This window comes from Macaca nemestrina, chromosome 7 (genome assembly GCF_043159975.1).
Source record: "Macaca nemestrina isolate mMacNem1 chromosome 7, mMacNem.hap1, whole genome shotgun sequence".
NCBI classification, from domain to species: domain Eukaryota; kingdom Metazoa; phylum Chordata; class Mammalia; order Primates; family Cercopithecidae; genus Macaca; species Macaca nemestrina.
Window position 1 is genome coordinate 71,677,626 of NC_092131.1, and position 21,036 is coordinate 71,698,661.

General features: G+C 37.6%; 2 protein-coding genes across 27 annotated transcripts in view; one reads left to right on the forward strand and one right to left on the reverse strand.

The window, feature by feature from the left end:
• The window catches only part of LOC105477991 (NK2 homeobox 1), a 46,008-nt gene extending 44,793 nt beyond the window's left edge, over positions 1–1,215 (forward strand). For all 18 annotated transcript variants that reach the window (XR_011625938.1, XM_071100304.1, XM_071100298.1 and 15 more), the window contains one exon: positions 60–1,215. The gene's annotated coding sequence lies outside the window, so the exon portion shown is untranslated. The remainder of the gene's footprint in view (positions 1–59) is intronic.
• The window catches only part of LOC105477994 (uncharacterized), a 164,336-nt gene that overhangs the window by 14,439 nt on the left and 128,861 nt on the right, over positions 1–21,036 (reverse strand). Inside the window, exon 6 of one of the 9 annotated variants that reach the window (XM_071100323.1) lies at positions 10,883–15,387. The exons of the other annotated variants lie outside the window; for them this stretch is intronic. The gene's annotated coding sequence lies outside the window, so the exon portion shown is untranslated. Of the gene's footprint in view, positions 1–10,882; positions 15,388–21,036 lie in introns of those variants that run through there. 9 annotated transcript variants of the gene reach the window in all.

A 21,036-nucleotide genomic window follows, 5' to 3' on the forward strand; every position in this document is an offset into this window, starting at 1 on the left:
TCTCTTAGTGCTTCAAGTAACAGTCTTAAGCCTGATACTAATATTATCTTCATTTACAGATGGAGAAACTGAGGCCCAGAAATTGATCTCCAGAATGCTTTGCTCTTAGCCACTATACTATTATGGCATATTTTATCTTTATGTATTGCATTATTTCATGGATTCAAGTTTATCAATGTCCTTTGACAAGTTTAAAACTCTGTCTGCTCACATGCACACGTATGTTCATTGCGGCACTATTCACAATAGCAAAGACTTGGAATCAACCCAAATGTCCATCAGTGACAGACTGGATTAAGAAAATGTGGCACATATACACCATGGAATACTATGCAGCCATCAAAAAGGATGAGTTTGTGTCCTTTGTAGACATGGATGCAGCTGGAAACCATCATTCTCAGCAAACTATCACAAGAACAGAAAACCAAACACCGCATGTTCTCACTCATAGGTGGGAATGGAACAATGAGATCACTTGGACTCGGGAAGGGGAACATCACACACTGGGGCCTATTATGGGGAGGGGGGAGGGAGGAGGGATTGCATTGGCAGTTATACCTGATGTAAAGGACAAGTTGATGGGTGCTGACGAGTTGATGGGTGCAGCACACCAACATGGCACGAGTATACATATGTAACAAACCTGCACGTTATGCACATGTACCCTAGAACTTAAAGTATAATAATAATAAAAAAATAAAAATAAAAATCTGTCTGCTAAAGCCTATCAAATGCATTAAGGAAAAATCCCACTTGGCACATCTCCCAAACAAGGTAGATGTTTTTATAGGTTCAACTCTATAAAGACATTTCATGTAACTGTTTTGTGCTGTACTTATACCATACATCTTGTAGAAATAATATTAGATTCATGAATAGGAAATATTTTTATTAAAAGTGATGGGCTGGCTGGGAGTGGTGGCTCACGCCTGCAATCCCAGCACTATGGGAGGCCGAGGAGGGCGGATCACGAAGTCAGGAGTTCGAGACCAGCCTGACCAACATGGTGAAACCCTGTCTCTACTAAAAATACAAAAGATTAGCTGGATGTGGTGGTGCAGACCTGTAATCCCAGCTACTCAGGAGGCTGAGGCGGGAGAATTGCTCAAACCTGGGAGACAGAGGTTGCAGTGAGCCGAGATGTTGCCACTGCTACACTCCAGCCTGGATGACAGAGACAGGCTCCATTTCAAAAAAAAAAAAAAAAGAAAGAAAGCGACGGATTATGAACTATTTAGAAGAAAGAATAATCATGACAGACATGAGTCCTAAATGCTTTGAATTTATCTGGAATTAGAACGTTCAGAAAAACATTAGTTAAAATGTGCTGCCGCTTGGATTCTGTCTTTAACTTTGCTGTAAGACTAAAACATTTAATCTGTGTCTTACTGTTAACATTTCTGATCAGGTATAGGGAAAAACATAATATAGAGAGATTTAGAAACACTTTTTTTTTTTTTTTAACTGCTAAAGTCCTATTTGGTTCATTGTTCTGAGGAGTTAAGGTGGAATTGTGATCCCGGTACCATGTCTTCTAATAAAAGACATTTTTGCTCTGCATTTATCAGATGTTAATTATTCATACTGCATGACTGAGGATTTTGGAGGCAGAGAGAGATTCATCTGCAATATTTGGAACACCAGTGGAGGTCTACATCAACACAGAATTTATACAGCAGCTGGTGCTAGTCAGAGCTAATGATAGAATTTCAGTTTAATAAAAAGACCCCCAACTGAGCATACCATCTTGAAAAAAGTATACTTATCAAACAGCTTTCAATCAGTTCAAGAGAGAAACCTTAATTGGGAAGAGGAAGAATTGCAGAGTAGTTTGTAATCATGCCAATTCCAGATCAATAACTGCATGTCTGTTCTTTGGTAGACAGCTTTTGCTTTATATTAAGTAATCACTTATATATTCTCTCTATTTGGATAAGGAAACCTTTCCTTTATTTGACAATGTATAATGATATACTCTTTTAATTCACCTCTGTGTCTTTGTAATAAACATGTGAAAAATTTAGACATGTGATGGTAAAGGTCAATATAATTATTTGTTTTTAAAATAAATTTTGTATCTAATAGGAAAACGGTGCTTATGAAATTTTTATATTTTCAAAAATTGTTTTGTTGAAATAAAATGTTATGAGTAAAGTTAAATGATGGTTTAACTATAAGAAGAGTATACTGAACACTGATAATCTGATTTGTATGAAATTACTTCGGGGAAGGCTGTGTAATCTAATAAGAAACAAAAAGAAGACAGTTTACTTTTTGCAGGAAGGATTTGGAACACTAAAGAAGAATATGATTCAGTCATTAAGTCTTAGTTTTCTTTTGTTAAAAGGAGATAGTCATTCAAACTGGTGGCTTTCAACCTGTTTATAGGCTACTAGTCTCAGTGGTGCCTTACAGGGCAGTATGGGGCAGGCAGGGCAGGTGCAGAGGGCAGTGAGGGGAGGTATGGCCCAATAGGGAGGTCGAGGCAAAGCCTGCAGGTGAGGGCTCTGCAGTTCCCTTTCTCATGTCAACCAGGGCATATCTTTTCTTTCTGCCTGCCTGCCTTTTTCCCCCTTCCTTCATTCCCTCCCTCCAAACTGTATCTATTTACATAGACATACATTTTTGAATGGAAATATTGGGCTTCTATATAAAATTTCTTTTTGCAAAATAGGGTTTCTCTGCTAAAATACAGTTTGAAAAATCACTGGACTAGACAATTCTAAGTTTTTTTTCCTTCTATGTTTCAATTACTGTTAGGATTTCAAGATCCAGGAACAACATAGCAAGGGAGATTGAAAATCTTTTAGGACACACAACAAACACCTATCTTGCATAAATGGTAGTTCAGCTAAGAGGCAAAGCTATGGGTGAAATGGCATCTTACAATGCTTTCAGATATACGGGACTGTCTTAGTCCATTTGTGTTGCTTTAAAGGATAACTAAGGCTGGGTAATGTATGAAGAAAAGAGGTTTATTTGATTCATGGTTCTGCAGGCTGTACAAGATGCATGACACCAGCATCTGTATCTGGTGAGCATGGCAGAAGAAGAAAAGGAGCCAGCACATACAGACCACATGTCAAGAGAGAAGAAACAAGAGAGACGGGAAGGTGCCAGGCTCTTTTTAACAACTAGCTCTCAGGGCAACTCCCATGGGATCTAAGAGTGGGAACTCGCTGTTTACTGTGAGAATGGTACCAAGCCATTCATGAGGGATTCAATTCCATGATCCAAACACCTCACACCAGGCCCCACCTCCAACACTGGAAATCAACTTTCAAAATGAGATTTGGTGGGACTAAACAAATCTTAATAGAAACTATGATTAATAGGTTAAGTTTTGTGGGTTTTTTTTTTTTTTGAGTAATTATGTAGAGCAGGGCCATGTTCACTTAGGCACTTAATCTACTCAGTGATGTTTGGGCAAAGGAAGACTATGACCTAATTTTAAAAATAAAAGCCTTTTGCATTTAGAGAATCATATGCTGTTAGAGCTGGTAGGATATTTGAAATCATTTTTCTCATTTTATGTATTTATTTATTCATTAAATTGATAAATTTTTATTGAGTTTGAATATGTGCCAGCCATCATGTTAGGTGTTAGGGATACAGTATATTGTCCCTATCTGTATAGAGATTACGCTTTAGTGGAGGAGATAGGCAATTAAACAATCATACACACAAGCATATAATTACAAATTTGTATAAGTTCTATTAAACAAAAGAAAAGGGTTCCTTGAGATCCTGTGTTGGAGTATACATGAGAACGCTGGGCTGTAGAGAGCAAAAGTGACTTGCCTCAAGTCACTGAGTGTGTGCTGTAGGGCTGGCACTAGACTTGGTCACATGTTCTCTCTGTCTCATTAGCTTAGCTGTGAAGTTTAGGTCCATAGTAAGGGTTAGATAGAAATCAGAAAGCCATGAACTCCCCTCTGGCTTGTGCACTACTTTGGAACCTTGGGAAGCCTGTGAGACACCTTGGAAGATGCCCAATGATCTGCACTAAGAATGGAAACTTCGAACTTTTGAAAATGGTTTTCTTCATTGGTTAAGGTCCCCGTGCTTACGATGTGGTTGACTAGAGGCTGAAAATTGCCTGCAGGGATAGCAATGTCCATGATTAAAGAAGAGCAATTCCTTAGTAGCTACAGCAAGACTATTATTTATTTAAAACTTTCAGGCTGCAACCAGGTTCAACAGCTTTCTCAAATCCATGTTGCTGTGAAACAAGTGGCTTGTTCCTTTTACAAACTTTTGCCCAGATAAGTTTTCCAGACCTATCAATTGGAAGAAAACCTAAGTTAAACCATCATTATTAAAATTATTAGCTAAGAACCACTATGATGAAGCCATTCTCCTATTTGAAGACAGCCAACTGGCATAGCTTTCAGCCCATGTGGCTAATGAGGAGTGTGAGGTTATTTTCTCTGACAAGAATCTGAAGAGTAGAGACAGAGTGAGTCTGGTTGATTGCAGAGCCATAAACTTTGGAGATCCAAAAAATACACAGCCAAACTGGTATCCTTTCATGAGCATTGAGAAGCTTTGCCTGCCTACATGGATGCCATCTACCTCTGGGAGGCACCTGCCATCAGATAGTTAAGAACAATTTAAGTCCTTCCTAGTGTTTGCTGGGATAAGCGATTGACCTTCCTCAGTCTAAAGCCTAAATCATAGTCAAGTGAGCACTGCATTAATGAATAGATGGGATTATAGCACACATGCTGGGGCCTTTTTTGTGCAAACTATCTTTTTTCTTTTTCCTTTTGGCAAACCTCCTCCCTCCCCGTCTCCTTTCCTGCTGCCCCACCCCTGCCACAATCCATGCTACAAAACTAGCATGTATCTTCAAGTATTTTAAAAATCTATGCTCACATAATCCCATCTAAGCATATATATGTACAAAAAAATCTATATACATTCCCACACATAGAATTTTGGGGCCATTTTTTTGGAAAGCAGGGTTATATCATACACTCTTTTCCCAGATTTTTCATTTTCACAAGGAAATATAGTTCTACTTCATTTATTGTATGGATGTATTATAATTTACTTTGTTTCTAGTTTTCTACTACATTGAATAATGCTCAGATTAACTCTCTTGCACATGTGTCCCTGTGTACTGGAACTTTCATTTTTATAAGATAGATTTTCTTAAGTGTAAATTCTGAGTCAAAGAGATGTGGATATTTAATTTTAATAAACATTGCCCATAGCGAGGGATAGTGGCACATGCCTGTAATCCCAGCTACTCCAGAGGCTGAGGAGGGAGGATCACTTGAGCCCAGGAGGTCAAGGCTGTAGTAAGCAATGATTGTACCACTGTACTCCAGCCCAGGCAATAGAGTGAGACCCTAATGTCTAAACAAATTAACAATAATAACAAAATAAATGTTGCCCAATTGTTTTCCAAAAAGGATTGTAACAATTCTTATTTCCACCAGCAATGAGAACACCATTTTCCTCCAGCAGCCATACCAAAATGGATATTATCAAACTTATATTTTTACCAGACTGATGAGTTTAAACCTCATTGTTACTTTATTTTCCATCTTCCTAATTACTAGCAAGTTTAGACACCTTTTCCCAAGTTTGTAGGCCACCTGGCTTTGCTCTATTGTGAGTTGTTTTCTTTTTATTTTGGGTTGTATGTTGGAAGAGCTCATATATTAATATTGTATTTTCCATCTGTGTTAAAATATATTTTTAATTTATCACTTGTCTGATTTTTATTACTATGTGAAACAGACATATTTTAACATATCTAAATCTGTGAGGGGTGTCCAATCTTTTGACTTCCCTGGGCCACATTGGAAGAAGAATTGTCATGGGCCACACAGAAAATACACTAATGCTAATGATAGCTGATGAGCTTAAAACACACACACACACACACACACACACACACACACACAATCTCATAATGTTGTAGGAAAGTTTATGAATTTGTGTTGTGCCAAATTCAAAGCTGTCCTGAGCTGCATGTGGCCCACAGGGTGCAGGTGGGACAAGCCTGCTTCTTTTACTTTTTTTTTTTTTTTTTTAAAACAACTTCTAGGTTTACTGTTTTACTTATGGAGACTTGCCCATATATGTACATTCTCGAAAAACTTCTCTTATTTTTAGGTCTAAGTTTTTAATCCATCTGAAATTATTTTTGTATATGAGTTCAACTTTAGTTTTCTATACTATTTTAAAACAATCACTTTTCCTACTGAATTTAACTATCATTTTCATCATGTATTAAATCTTCATATATATTAGGATCTATTTCTGGGTTCTATGTCCTGTTCCACTGATTTGTTTATTCCTCTGCAAGTACCTGATTTGTTTTTAGAGCCTTTATAATATCTTCTGATATTTGGTAAAGCATGTCCTTCCTAATTATTCTTCTTTTTCTTTTATTTAAAATGATATTTTCAGGCATTTGTTCATTTAAGTAAACGTTAGGGTCAATGAATGTGAGCAGAAGTTATGTGTGTTTCTCCTGGTCAGAAGCTTTAGCAGCAGTATGTGATTTGCTTCCCTCTCTTTTCTTATCTTAGTGATGACAGAAGTACTTGTTGGGATAAAACTTTCAGCTTGGGTTTTTGAGTGACAAAGATGAGCAGAGCCACCCTGATTACCTATGTTGGACACACAGAACGAACAAGAAATAAACTTTAGTTGTGTTAAGTCACAGAGATTCTGAGTGATTTGTTACTGCAGTATCACCTAGCTCATTCTGAGATGAGAATGCTGTGAGACTTATGTAAGATGACATACATAAAAACATATCCAAAGTCACAAATCAACTTACATATCAATAAATACCAGCCAATATAATTAAAATTATGAGCAAATAACAACAATAATAAAGCTACCCTTGTGTCTGGAGACAGGACAGGACTTTCCTGCCGTGTGGTTTAATTTCAGGTGGTTAAGAAGATACATGTACCAAAAGAAGTATCTGCCCTGCCTGCTCAACATTGCTCTATACTGTAGTTAAGAGTTTAATTCCTGCTAAATGCGAGCCACTTCACCTTGCTAAAATGAAAGTCCATGAATATAAGGAAGGAAACTTAAAACACATTTGAAGATAATGATTTATATTAGGAATTGCAAACTAGTAGCCTGTGGGCCAAATCTGGACCATACATGTTTTATTTTGACGGCAGTATTTTAAAAATCAGAGAAGCGCACACACACACACACACATTCACACTCACACACACTCTCACACACACACTTACTTCTGGCTTCTCTTGAAAAAACTCTAAGATCTTACAACCCTAAAATCACATTTCTGCATGACCAAAATCTCTGGAGCCAAGTAACTGCATTGTCTAGTTCACCAGAGTTTCCCTACCCCGCACCCTGTACCCCCTGCTTTTTTTTTTTTTTTTTTTTTTTTTTGAGATGGAATCTTGCTCTTCCACCAGGCTAGAGTGCAGTGGCATGATCTCAGGTCACTGCAACCTCCACCCCCCAGGTTCAAGCGATCCTCCTGCTTCAGCCTTCTGAGTAGCTGGGACTACAGGCACGAGTCACCATGCCTGGCTAATTTTTTGTATTTTTAGTATAGATGGGGTTTCACCATGTTGGCCAGTATGGTCTCGATCTCTCGACCTCGTGATCCACCCGCCTTGGCCTCCCAAAGTGTTGGGATTATAGGTGTGAGCCACCACACCCGGCCCTACCCTTTACTGTCTTACACCCACATAGTTCACCTCACCTGTTTGCATTTTCTATTGGTTCAGAGTTGCATAGGAATAGGTGACCCCTGGGGATGAGTTTGAGTCCTTTGTAGGGACTTGGATGCAGCTGGAATCCATCATTCTTAGCAAACTATCACAAGAACAGAAAATCAAACACCGCATGTTCTCACTCATAGGTGGGAACTGAACAATGAGATCACTCGGACTCAGGAAGGGGAACATCACACACCGGGGCCTATCATGGGGAGGGGGGAGGGGGGAGAGATTGCATTGGGAGTTATACCTGATGTAAATGACGAGTTGATGGGTGCAGCACAGCAACATGGCACAAGTATACATATGTAACAAACCTGCAAGTTATGCACATGTACCCTACAACTTAAAGTATAATAATAATAAATAAATTAAAAAAAAAAAAGCCTGACAAGGATAATAAACACCCCTAATTACCAAGAAAAAAAAATTTGATTACAGTGCTCCCCCCTTATCTATGGGGAATAGGTTCTAAAACCTCCAGCGGATGCTTGAAACCACAGATAGCACTAAGCCCTACATATACTATGCTTTTTCTGTCTGATAACCCAGTTGACTAAGTGACTAACAGGCAGGTAGCTTATACAATGTGGATAGCGTGTAAAAGGGATGATTCATGTCCCAAGCAGGAAAATACAAGATTTCATCATATCACCCAGAATGGCTCACAACTTAAAACTTATAAATTATTTATTTCTGGAATTTTCCATTTAATATTTTTGGACCATGGTTGATTATGGGTAACTGAAACTGCAAAAAGCTAAGCCCAGAATAAGGGAGGACTATTGCGTTTCTTCAGCAGTTGGGTATAGTGAGCTCTAGGTATAAAGAAGACAAAATGCTACAATGGAGGGAAAAGTAGGGTACTGATAACTAAGCCATTTGGTATTGTTTTGATAGAACCAGTCAGTGGAGGAAGAGACATTTCTCTTCCTGCAGAAAAGAATAAAAACAGGTCTTTGATACCTCAGCAGCAATTTTCATCATCAAATCAATTACAGACCACACAGGCTAATTAATTCTCTTGGCCCCCTCATAGGGTGAGAATCCCAGAAATACCATTAGTCAGAAATGAACTTAGGAAAACAGTTGCAAAATATCTTGTTGCCTAGGAAGAATCTTAATACAACAAGCTACTGAATTGCTTTTTAAAGTTGCAAACTGACCCTCCCTCATTTTGTTCATTTAGGAAGAAGGATAACAAAAAAGGGATTGGACCGAAAGGTCTAGAATCTAGATTGTTCAATGTATAATTTCTTATGCAATTGCTTGAGCATTATCTAAAACCTTTCACATTCATATCCCTTGAAATCCCGCTTATGTTAATCACATTCATCATCTGGCTCCATTTTCATTAAAAGAAAAAACATCTTCATGCCACTCCCACCTTAGGGTCTGCTAACTGACCCAGTTTTCAAAGGCAGAGTTTCCCAGTACAAATATGCCTCTTGTTTTATGTTCAACCAATGAAACAAAAACAGCCTTTACAGTTTGATGTAATCTTCCTGCAGATTTCCATGGTACCTATCACAATTTTATTAATATCCTAAATTAATGTAACGCATTGGAAACCGAAGGTGAGTGTCAGATAGTGTGCCAAGGTAATGATTGTGTCTTCTGAATTATCTGGCACTGACAGTGGGTTTGAGAGTGGGGCATCCTAGGATCTTCAATGAGATACGTCTTTCTGTTTCATATTTTAAAGGTCATGAGGAGTTGGCTGAGAAAGAAAGGGACATGAAGTATCTGGTTTTAAAGCACCCAAAACTCAGATTTATCTCATCAATAAAATATCACTTCAGCTCTGTTTCTTTGTTGGACTGGAAAGAGGCAGACATTTAAAAAGGCCTGGAGTAAACTTATAGACTGAAAAGAGACCTCAGATCAGAAATGAGAACTTTTCCAATGACATTTTTCAAACACAGACGTTTTTTTAAAAATCCCCTTAGAAAATTGCATTATTACTGGTAAATTATTAAAATAACTTTTTCTTTTTCAAACAAAATACAGATTGTTTTATAGATCTGTCATATAACTTCAAATGGAATAAATAGAATAGATAAGTGAACATTTTATTTTCATTCTAGTTATAGTGGAGGCATTTTTTTTTTATTCTGGGTTAGCAGTTTCCTTTAAAAATACTCTGGAAACCCTTTATAAATGTAAGGAATGTGTATAGTATGTAAATTCAAAGTGTGCTGTCCTCATTTACCCAGTGGAATTCAAAATAAGCCTCAACTTGTGAACATATTAAAGCAGATTGAAATGGATATTAGCAGGATTTGTAAGGAGAAGCACTCCAGTCAGTCAAACATGCTATGCACGAGAACTTTGATAATGTTGTTTTACTGATAATTACCTGCCGGCTGTCACCTCAAAGTGGGATTTCATGCAGGTTCCAGTATTTAAATATTACGTTCACAGCCAAGCTTGCAAAGACACTTACACCAATCTGGCCATGTCCATTTTATTTCACAATTATCTCTGTCTTTCTTCATGAAAAGCAATGCACTTAACTCCCTTTTAATTGTGTTTGAACTGTGTAGGCAAGAGATCTTCAATATCATGCTCTCTCTTCCCTGCTCCAGAGCAGGTTCTGCACTCTCTCCCTCTCAGATGTCAGCAGACATCAGAATTACTGGAAAGCAGCGCTTTCTAACTTGCATGAATATTCATCTGACCTCAGAAACTAGTCGCTGGGCAAAGTAAACACCCCACACATTAACTAAAGGTGGTTTACGGAAGGACCAACTTATGTAGTCCTCCTGGGCTGCTAATGCCTGCTGGTCTTCCAGCCCTACAGAGAACTTCCTTTTCTCTGCCACCATCACCGTGCACCGCCCCAACAACACTTTTTTTTTTTTTTCTCATACTGAACTCCTAATTAAATTTAACAGTTTCAAGAGTTTAAACTGTATACCTTTTTAATTGTGTCCTACTTTGTATTGGCTGATGCACAAGTCTGAAAATGGATATTACAGCTTTTTATGATATAATATCTTCCTAATTGGTGCTTCATAGGCCGTGACTGAATTCTTTTCAATTAAGCTCTAACATACAGTAACTGTTTCTCTCTGCAAATGCTGGAAAGCCATTCACAAGAGAGGACTGGTACTGCACAATTCCAAAGCACCTTAATGTGTCAAAAATGTTTTGTGAAAAAAGCTACACTGTAAATGCAATCACCTACATTGGTGTTCCCATTGTTAACTGGGAGTGAAAGTATTGCTAATTGTCCTGCGTTTTAGCTGGGTTTTTAAAGCATTATGTAGTAAGTACACCGGAGGGTCAATTTGTGAAGTGAAATACTTAGCATGCAAAGCGTAATACAAGATGCTGTGTAATACTTGACCTCTCAGCATAATAAATGTAGCAGTGAAACGCTGTGCATTCAGTATTCACTGAATAGAGCCTTCGCAGTGGAACAAAACCAGAAAATGTTCTCTTCATTCCTTTTTTTTTTCACTAAGCGAAAATTATTCTTTATAATGGCCATTGCAGCAATTAGCTGGCATTTGGTAGAATAAATGTGCAGAAATAGCAATTTCTTATTTTAAATGAGATTTTGTATGGAGCCTGCAAATTACTTGAGGTATATGAATAATTGTGCCTTAGCTTTATGCTACAGAATAGGGTGTGGGTGGGTATAAAGATTTCCTATTTGCAGTTAAATGTTTAGACATTTTATTATTTTAATTTCACTCACAGTCTGCCTGGATTGACCTGCTTTCCCATTGATCATTTCATGTGTGCCTGGAAGCAAGTGTGCAGATGGCGGGAGACTCCCAATTAGTGCACCATGTTTTTTATGAATGTGACATGTAAGTGCAATCAGGTCTCCTTTGGAGGCAACAGCAGTGTTTAGAGTTTGGGATCCTAAATCAATACAATTTAATAATCTGCATGGAGTGAATACTTATCAATATTCTCTGTGGTCAATTGGAAACTTCATTAAATTTTTATCAAAAGTTTTTCACCTTATTGAAATGCAGTCTTCCAGGCATTCATGATCCATCTAATTAGCCTTAAGTAGGGTATTTTTTTCTCTCTCAAAGTGATTCAGTTAATTATGTCCATATATTCATAATTACAAGGTAGATGAGTTGGGTAAAACTGAAATTATGAAATCTGCAGAGAGATTTTATGAGGCTTAGAATGTGGAATAAAAAAAAAGGGGAGAGTAAAAAATTTAGAGCAAAGAAATACTTTTTAAAAAATCCCCCTCAGCCCACCCTACTCTAATAGCCTTCTTACAAGGTTTTGTGTATTTAATTTTTCATTTATCATTTATAATCCAACAACTTCTGAAAATTGATTTTAGATAAGCACATAGTAAATAAGAATTTAAAAGGCAAACCTACAAATACCAGGAACATTTGACTACCGCCTTGAAAGTTATTTTTAATTTAAAATAATTTAAAGATGAACTATTCAAACAGTTTTTTAAAAGTCCCTTTTGCCCACTGGCTACCACTAGTCCCTAGTTCTACCAGTCCGCAGTTCTCCTACAAGATGTAATCACTTCAGTCAGTTTCTTGTGTTTTTTGTTTCTACATTTTCAAATTCTTTCTTCTTATTCCAGTCCCTCACACATTCTACTTACATATTCTAATTTCACATATTCTGCATCATATCTTAAATTTCAAGAATTTAAAAAAATTCCCTAGGCAACTTTTCTAGCCCAAGAATTATTTTTATCTCTAAACTTACATTTTTAGTTTTTTTCACAAAATTAATTTGTCTATCTTAATTTTCATTTTACTTAAAAGCTAAGCATATACAACTTTTTACTCAGACTACTTTTCTTTCTACAATTGAGTGGTGCCAAAAATTCCTCTGCCAAATGCTATAATGAAGTCACCGATTATCAAATGATGAAACTCATCTGTTAAATCCAACCTGTGTTTCTACAAAATTGGAAATAACCCCAATTAGTCACTGTTAATTTAATCTGGGTAAAGTGAGGTTCTCACATAGTAAGCAGACACCAATCCTTCATTGCTCAATAAGCAAGGCTTATCAACTGGACTTCACATCAGGCCTCAGGGAGGGTGCTGGGCCATTATATTACTGTCTTTGCCTAATGATCATGCTCAAAATCTTCAGAAAATTGCATAGCCACTGGCCAGAAAGAATTGTATATGATTTCTGTCCCACTTTAATGCCTCAAGATTTTTTTCCAATGGGGCAAACACCAAGTCACAATCAATCATATTTTTAACATTTGAAGTGATTTATAGTAGACTCAGGTAGTTGACTACAAGAATAAATTTAATTTTTAAAATTATATATGTGAAATTAGAGAACATGAGATATAACATTTTTCTTTCTAATTATTCCTTTCTGAAATGTTCCTCATGAAACTTTCCAAAGGAGAAGAATGTAGAGGACTAAGAGCAAAATTTCCTCCACATATTTGTGAGGTATAGGTAAGTGCAATATAGATAACTGTATGGGTAAAGATATTGGTACGTTAAAATACAGAAAGAAATGTTAACTGTGTTTTCATATTGCTGCTGTTAAGAAAAAATGCCTTGGATAATTCTTTTTTTTTTTTTCTTTTTCTTTGAGACAGGGTCTCACCCTGTGGCCCAGGCTGGAGTACAGTGGCATGATCATGGCTCACTGCAGCCTTGACATTCTGGTCTCAAGAGATCCTCCCACTTCAGCCTCATGGCATGCACACACCTTTAGAGTGGCTGGGACTAGAGGCATGTGCACGCCCGGTAATATTTGTATTTTTTGTAGAGACAGGGTTTCACCATCTTGGCCAGGCTGGTATCAAACTCCTGGGCTCAAGAGATGTATCCACGATGGCCTCCCAAAGCTCTGGGATTACAAGTGTGAGCCATATAACTCTTTTCAAGATACTTCAGGTCATTTTGGTCACCTAATAGCTCTTTAACATATCCTGAGAGGTAAGCAGGTGATTTTAAGGATAGTTCATTTTAAAAAGGGATGGTACAAGTAGTGAAAATTGGTTGTACATTAAGCTATTATTCTCAGTATCATTGAAAGTTTTACATTGTTGCTATAAAATTGGATGACAGTATTCTCACCTGGAACATTTACTTGGGTATAACCTTTCTTTTTCAAAAGTTGAGCAGAATACCTATATAGGGAGTGCTTCCTGCTTTGAGTGTCTACTTCAAAAAAGAACCTTACTTTTTCTGTACCAAGGAAACTCTAGGAAAGGGCTTTATTGCAGTTTACCCAAATTGAATGGCTCACCATTTCCCCTGTTGCTTCTTGCTCTCCTCATCCTGCCTTCCCTTAGGAGGGATCTCCACTCCGGGAGTGTTCTCTTCATTCCCACCCATGGTTGTCCAGTTTCTTCTCTCTTTCAACACCTAGGTCAAATGTTCTCTCCCCCATTAAGCTCTCTCTACTGTCCTAGTTGGAAGGAATTCCTCTCCTAAACCAGAAGAGCAATTTACCTTTCTTCCTCTTGTATTTATGTACACTTGATAACTCCCCTGCTTGACTACTGGGTTCCTGGGAGTAGGATTCAAGTCTGCACAAATTCCAGTGCCTTATACTTTGTGAGTGTATACAAAATACTTCTTGAATGAATAAATTGGTAAAATTTAATGGGATCCATTATCACATATGGTGAAAAGCTCCAAACAACCAAGGAAATACAAACATGCCAGGAATGACTTTATCCAGTCTCTAGAATACAGCATTGAGCTTTTCTAATATTCTCATAAGTTTTCAGATAGCAGGCAATTTCCGGTGCTTTGGATTTATCTGGACCAAAGACAAACTCAGCTGGAACCTTTTGATACAGAGCTGCTGTGCAAGCAATTCAAAACATAGATTAACAGTTATTTTCAACCAGCCCTCAATCATGAATGTCACAGAGATGGACCTCTGTGACCTTGAACAAGCTATATATCTTGCTAAGCCTTAGTTTCCCCAGCTATAAACTGGAGACAATAATACTTGTTTCACATGGTTAAATTAGATTAAATGAGATAAAAGTGCCTAATGGATAGAAAAATCGTAAAATTATGGCAAGGCTGTCAAAAATAAGTTCCAGGGAATCACCCACTTTTGTGAATACATATCTCATTGTATTATAATAATCTGAAAACAGTCTGTCTCTATCACTAGACTATGTACCATGTGAGGGCAAGGCCAAGCTCTTATTTATTTCTGTATCCCCAGTGCCTGAGTCCTGGCACATAGTAAGTGCTCAGTGAAATCTAGTTAAGTGAATGAAGAGTTGAGGTTGTGCCTCTGCCACAATTTAGATACCTGTTTATTCTCAATACAAGCAAGAGGTAGCAGTTGAGATGTAATTATCAGAAAATAAATCACACCCACAAACTATTATACATCAAAGTGAGAGCTCATTCACATACAATCAAGAAATACAATTTATTCTGTTTTAATCCTGGATTATTGAGAGATGGTACCATTGGAGGAAATCAATCTTCTTTTGTATAGCGTATGCATCCTGTGATTAAAGTATTTTTTAAATGTTTACCAAACAACCACAGGCTACTACAAAGGGCTGTGAATCTCTGAAATTAACATCCTGAATTTCTGCATGGTATCTAGATAGGGATTTTGTCACTTCATTGTCTTAAGGGGAAAATCACATTTCTCTTACTTTTGGCTTTCTGGTCACTTCTCGGAGGTGAGATTTCTGGAAAGAGATCAGAACAAGTTTGTGGTGCATATTTCAGAAGGGAGGCTGTGGAGGTGTGCAGATGAGGCTTATCAAATGGTCTTCCCATTGGACTAGTGTTCTAGGCTCTGAAAACATTTCTAGAGGAGGCTTATCAAATGGTCTTCCCATTGGACTAGAGTTCTAGGCTCTGAAGACCTTTCTAGACTTGGCTTTTCCTTCCCTCAAAATTTTAAACATTTTAAGCAGCAATTTCTATATATTAAATAACAACAAAATAAATCTGAACATTTTTCAATTCATTCCTGATGATTATGCTTTATAGAATCTGGTTTTTCATGCTGGTTAGAGTCTGAAAGTTTCAATTGTGCTTCTGTTACGCTCCTTTCCTCGAGAAATGGTCAGGTTCTAAAGTGCCCCTCTTCCTATGGCAAAACAAAATTGGTGTACAATATGGGGTGACATTGTGGCAGTCTCTCCCCATGGTTTGTTGAAGGCAGACAAACCCTAACAAACCCTAGCTTCTTTCATGAATGTTTATTTGCATTCTGGTCATCTGGCAGAAAATATCATTTATTAAAAAAAAAATAGTAAAAGTTACCTAACAGTGTTTGAGGGTTATGTGGCAGGACTTTACAAAAAATGTCTCACATGGTACTCACAACAGTCACAGGAGGGAGAGATTATTCTTCCTCACACGTGACTGGTGAGTAAACTGAGCCCAGAGGTTGGATGGCTTTCCCAAGTTCTATGGCGACTCTGGGAGAGAGCAGTGCAGGCCACAGGTCTGTGCAAACCCAGAATCTAAGCTCTTAGTCCTTACTCTTCCTTCTCTCTGGTTTCAAAATTTTCACCAACTCCAGTGGCTTATGGGCAATAACACATGAGGAAACCAGGAAAACAACACCATTTTCAATGAAAAACAATTGTCACAAAATCTCATGTTTACTTAATTCTGTGAAGGGTGAGTTGTGTGGGAGGGGCAGTTAGGAAACAAAAGGAGACGAACCAGCTGCGGGGGGTGGTTCCATAGCCCACAAAGAATGAAGGCACAGACATTTCTCTCCATGCCTGAGGGACAGCACAGTCACCCAGATGAGCAAGAAATGGGTTTACACCAGAAAGGAGGGCCCAGGTGTGTAGGAGGGGACTCCCTAGACCCCCTAGCCCAGCTATGGCTCTGAACCACCTGAGGCCCAGGATACTCCAAACCCTGGTGTGGCCAAGGTAGATCCATGCTGACCCACGGAGCCCAGAACTCAGCTCCTGGAGAGGACTTCTAGGTATTAGGAGATAATACTTAATACTTAGAGCAGGTAGGGGGAGGAAGCGAAAACAGTGACGACCTTTGCCCCAAAACACATTTTCCAATATGTGGGAGGGAGTGAAACTGAACAATTCTCTCAAAGAAATAGGTCAGACCCCAGCTGGTAAACCCTGACACAATATTCTCTTCAAGTTTTATTTATTTAGCATTTATACTAGCAGTTCTCAAAATTGAGGGAGCAAAATAACCTGGGGAATTTGTTAAAAGGCATTTACCCAGTTCCTATCCCCTAAAATTCTGATTCTGTGGGTTTGAGGTGGGTTCCTGGACTCTGTTATGGACAACACGCAAAGAGATTCTCATGTCCCTTATCAGAGAGGTAAATGCTGAGAAAACAACCCTGGAGCTGGTGAGTCCTTGGAGAGCTGACATTCTGTGGGACTAAGGTGAAGCCTATTTATTTATTTATTTATTTATTTATTTATTTAGAGATGAGGTTTCACTCTGTCACCCAGGTTGGAGTGCAGTGGAGGGATCATAGCTCACTGCAGCCTAGACCTCCTGGCCTCAAGGGATCTTCCTGCTTCAACTTCCAAAGTAGCTGGGACTACAGGTCCATGCCACCATGCCAGGCTATAAAGCCTAATTAATTATATTATTCTCCAGGAATGCTCGTTTTTGAAGAGCTAGCAGTGGTTGACCATGTCTGTGGCTACTGCCCCAAAGTTTCCTACATTCCTTCAATGTCTACTTGTAGGAAAAGTTTTAGGCAGGACTGAGGGTGGGTGAGATGATACTCTCATGTGTCCCCTGCTGGTCTTGGCTGGGCAGGCTTCCAGGCACACTCTGAATGAGGCAGCACCCCTTAACTTCAAGGAGGACTGTCTTGTGAAGGAGTACTCAGAGTATCTTAAGTCTCTGACAACCAATCATTCATTCATTCTGCAGTTGTAGAGAACTTCTTTTGTTTGCACTATGTTTTAGTACCTGGGCCTTGCTTAAGCTTCTCTTTCTTCCTATCTTCCAGCTTTACCCAGTTAACTTTACTCCTTTAGGTCTGCCCTTCCTAATGAGGTCAGTTCCACCAGGCTGTGCCCTGATGGCATCATAAACCTCTCAAATGTGATTCCTGAGTTAATGCCCTTCTCCCCACTGCTTGTAAACTCCATGAGGGCAGGGATCACGTTATTTTTAACTCCAAGTCACTTAAAAAGAATTTGCTAAAATACAGTTTTCTAAATAACACTTTGCCACATTTAGCAAGGCACCAGTTTAACAGAGTAGATTATTTTTCTGTTTATAAATTAAACACCAAACTGTATTGGATAGAATGTTTTAACAGCCTTTGACGGTTTCTGTGAAGGTTTAGTTGACTGGTTTTAATTTTGCCTTCATAATATCATTTTAAAGAGGTTCATTTGTTAACAGCTAAGAGTGATAAAATGGTTTAGCCTTTTAGAGTACATATTTAATAGTTCAGGAAAGTGTATTTAGAAATCAGTACTAAAAAGTGTACTCAAGATTAGTATCCCAATTCTGATATTTATTTCCCTAAGCATTAAATTACTAAAGAATGATTCAGAGCAACTAAATCAATGTGAATTGCAGAGATTTAGGGTATTAATTATTAGTAATATAAAATCAAGGCTTGGTGAAAAAATATAAAAGTGCTAGAAGAGAAATTGTAAATTACATTTAAAAAGATAGGGAAAAACTCTAAGTCTATTGAAACAATCTCATTCCATGTGTCATGCTGAAATTTAAAATTTTAATTGCTACAGGCTAAAATTAAGTCCACCAGCCACTGAACAATTATGAAAAGCATATTAATCATTGTTATAATTTGAAAAAATTAGAAAAGAAGTAGAAGCTGAAGATGAAATGCTCAGTTTTTATTTTCTAACAAGGAGAAATTGAGATATTTTTACCTGGTTTTAATGCACCAAAATATTTGAAATGAAAGGGCACACATGTTTAAAATGCATAAAAGAAGTCAGGAGAATCACAGGAATTGGCATAATGAAATGAATGATAAAACCTCAAATTTGCTTTATATATTACCATAACTCTAAACTTGCAAAAACCAAAAAAAGATTTTAAAAGATTGGTTTAAAATCCTAAAAATCCTAAAAGATAAGCAAAATGAGAAAGAACCAGGAAACAATGAAGCAATAATATCATATACTAAGGCCACTATCACTCTCAGCAATTAAAATTAAAAATTTAAAAATATTAATTAAAATTAACAGAAAATAACCGTATAAGTGCTAAGTAGTTGACAAAACTGTAAATGACTTTAAAAAGAAATCTATTTAAGGCTGAATATTTCTAGAGAAAATAATTATAATTTTGGGTAAAAATATAAAATATTTTATGACTATAAAATATATTCAACTCATAGGAGTAGAGAGTAAAATGTTAGTTATCAGAGCCCAGAGGAGTGAGGTGGATAGGAAAAGGGGAGACGTTGATCACAGGGTACAAAGTTTCAGCGAGATAGGAGGAATAAGCTTCAGTGATCTAATTACACAGAACTGTGGCTGTAGTTAATAATAATGCATTGTATCTTCCACAACTGCTTAAAGATTGGACTTTAAAAGTTATCACCACAAAAATGATAAGTATGTGAGGTGATGGGTATGATAATTAGCTTGATTTAGTCATTCCACAATACAAACATATAGCAAAATATCACATTATACCACTTAAAAACACGTATATTATCTGTCGATTAAATATATAATAAAATAATTTCATAAGAAATAAAAAATAAATAAAAATAAATAAAATTTATTCATAAGAAACTATTCTTAGTTTTGACAAATAAACTATTCCTTAAAATGTTGCTAAAGAAAGCAAATAACAACTGGTCAACTAAAACAATCCTATACAAATTGTTGCAAATTTTAGACATAGTTAAAAGAAACATGTTTTTGGTAAATCATTGCATTTGGTAACTTTGACAAATTAGTGATTCAATAAATTGATCACTTACTGATTTTGTGTGTTGATTTTTGGCCAACTGGTCAAGTTCTTTTATTTGGGATAGGGTTAAGTTTATTTACCATTGTATCTCCAAAGTCTGCTGTAGTGCTTGGTACAGTAGGTACTCCATAAATAGTTGATGAATGAATGAATGAATGAATGGTTTTGAGTGAGGCGAATACAAAAGGAAATATAACCACCAATGCTCCTGGCTTCATAGAGCTTACATTCTAGTGTAGAGTGAGTTGTAGTCCAACCATTTTTCTGTTATTGGTTACATAACTATAGTGCAACTTCTTCTATATGTTCACTTATTCTTGGATTCATAGGAACATGTTAACTTTACTGTTATACCATATTTGGGAACTATTTGAATGAAACTATAACTCCATTCCATAAAGAGATGAAAACACCTTTTCAAATAGGCCAGAGTGAGGCATTATTCCACAGGGTTGTTTGAGGGTAACATTTCTTTCTTTTTTTTTTTTTTTTTTTTTGAGACGGAGTTTCGCTCTGTCGCCCAGGCTGGAGTGCAGTGGCCGGATCTCAGCTCACTGCAAGCTCCGCCTTCCGGGTTTACGCCATTCTCCTGCCTCAGCCTCCCGACTAGCTGGGACTAGAGGTACCCGCCACCTCGCCCGGCTAGTTTTTTGTATTTTTTTTTTAGTAGAGACGGGGTTTCACCGTGTTAGCCAGGGTGGTGTCCATCTCCTGACCTCGTGATCCACCCGTCTCGGCCTCCCAAAGTGCTGGGATTACAGGCTTGAGCCACCGCGCCCCACCGAGGGTAAAATTTCTAATACAATGTTTAAAACCCTAAAGGTAAGTTCGTGCATACGTGACATTTGCACAGCAATTCATTCTGAAATGATTGCCAAGCTGACTTGCGTGAGAAAAGCAAGCAGAGGAAGGAAGTGCCTGGCTAGGCCCATCTACCTCTGTGAATCAGAGGAAGTGCTCAGGCAAGCATCACGAAAAAGTCATGGCGGGACTTTTTCTTTTATTTTCTTCTACCCCTTCAGCTCACCTCCTTGTCCATGATCAGAAATGAAAGGAAATGAGGTAAAGGTAAGTCCATCCCTAGCTCACAGAGCTGACAGAAGACAGGTTGGTTGTAGAGAGAGCTGGTCACTGTGGGCACAGCCCATGTTATTGTTAGCTGGTGTGCAACTGGTACAGTAAGGGCAAGCAGCTTTTCCTGTGCAGTGAGTTGGAATTAAACATGCTAATTTGAGGTCTCTTTTAAGTATTTTGTTTAACTCCATTGGCCTTTAATTCCTTTATATTACATCATTTAATGTAATGTTATTTATATATGAAGCATGTTATGCTTATTAACCAATGTGCAAAAATCTAAAGTACAGATTTTCTATAATGGGCTAATTACAGGACTTTAAAGCCACCTACTGAGTTTT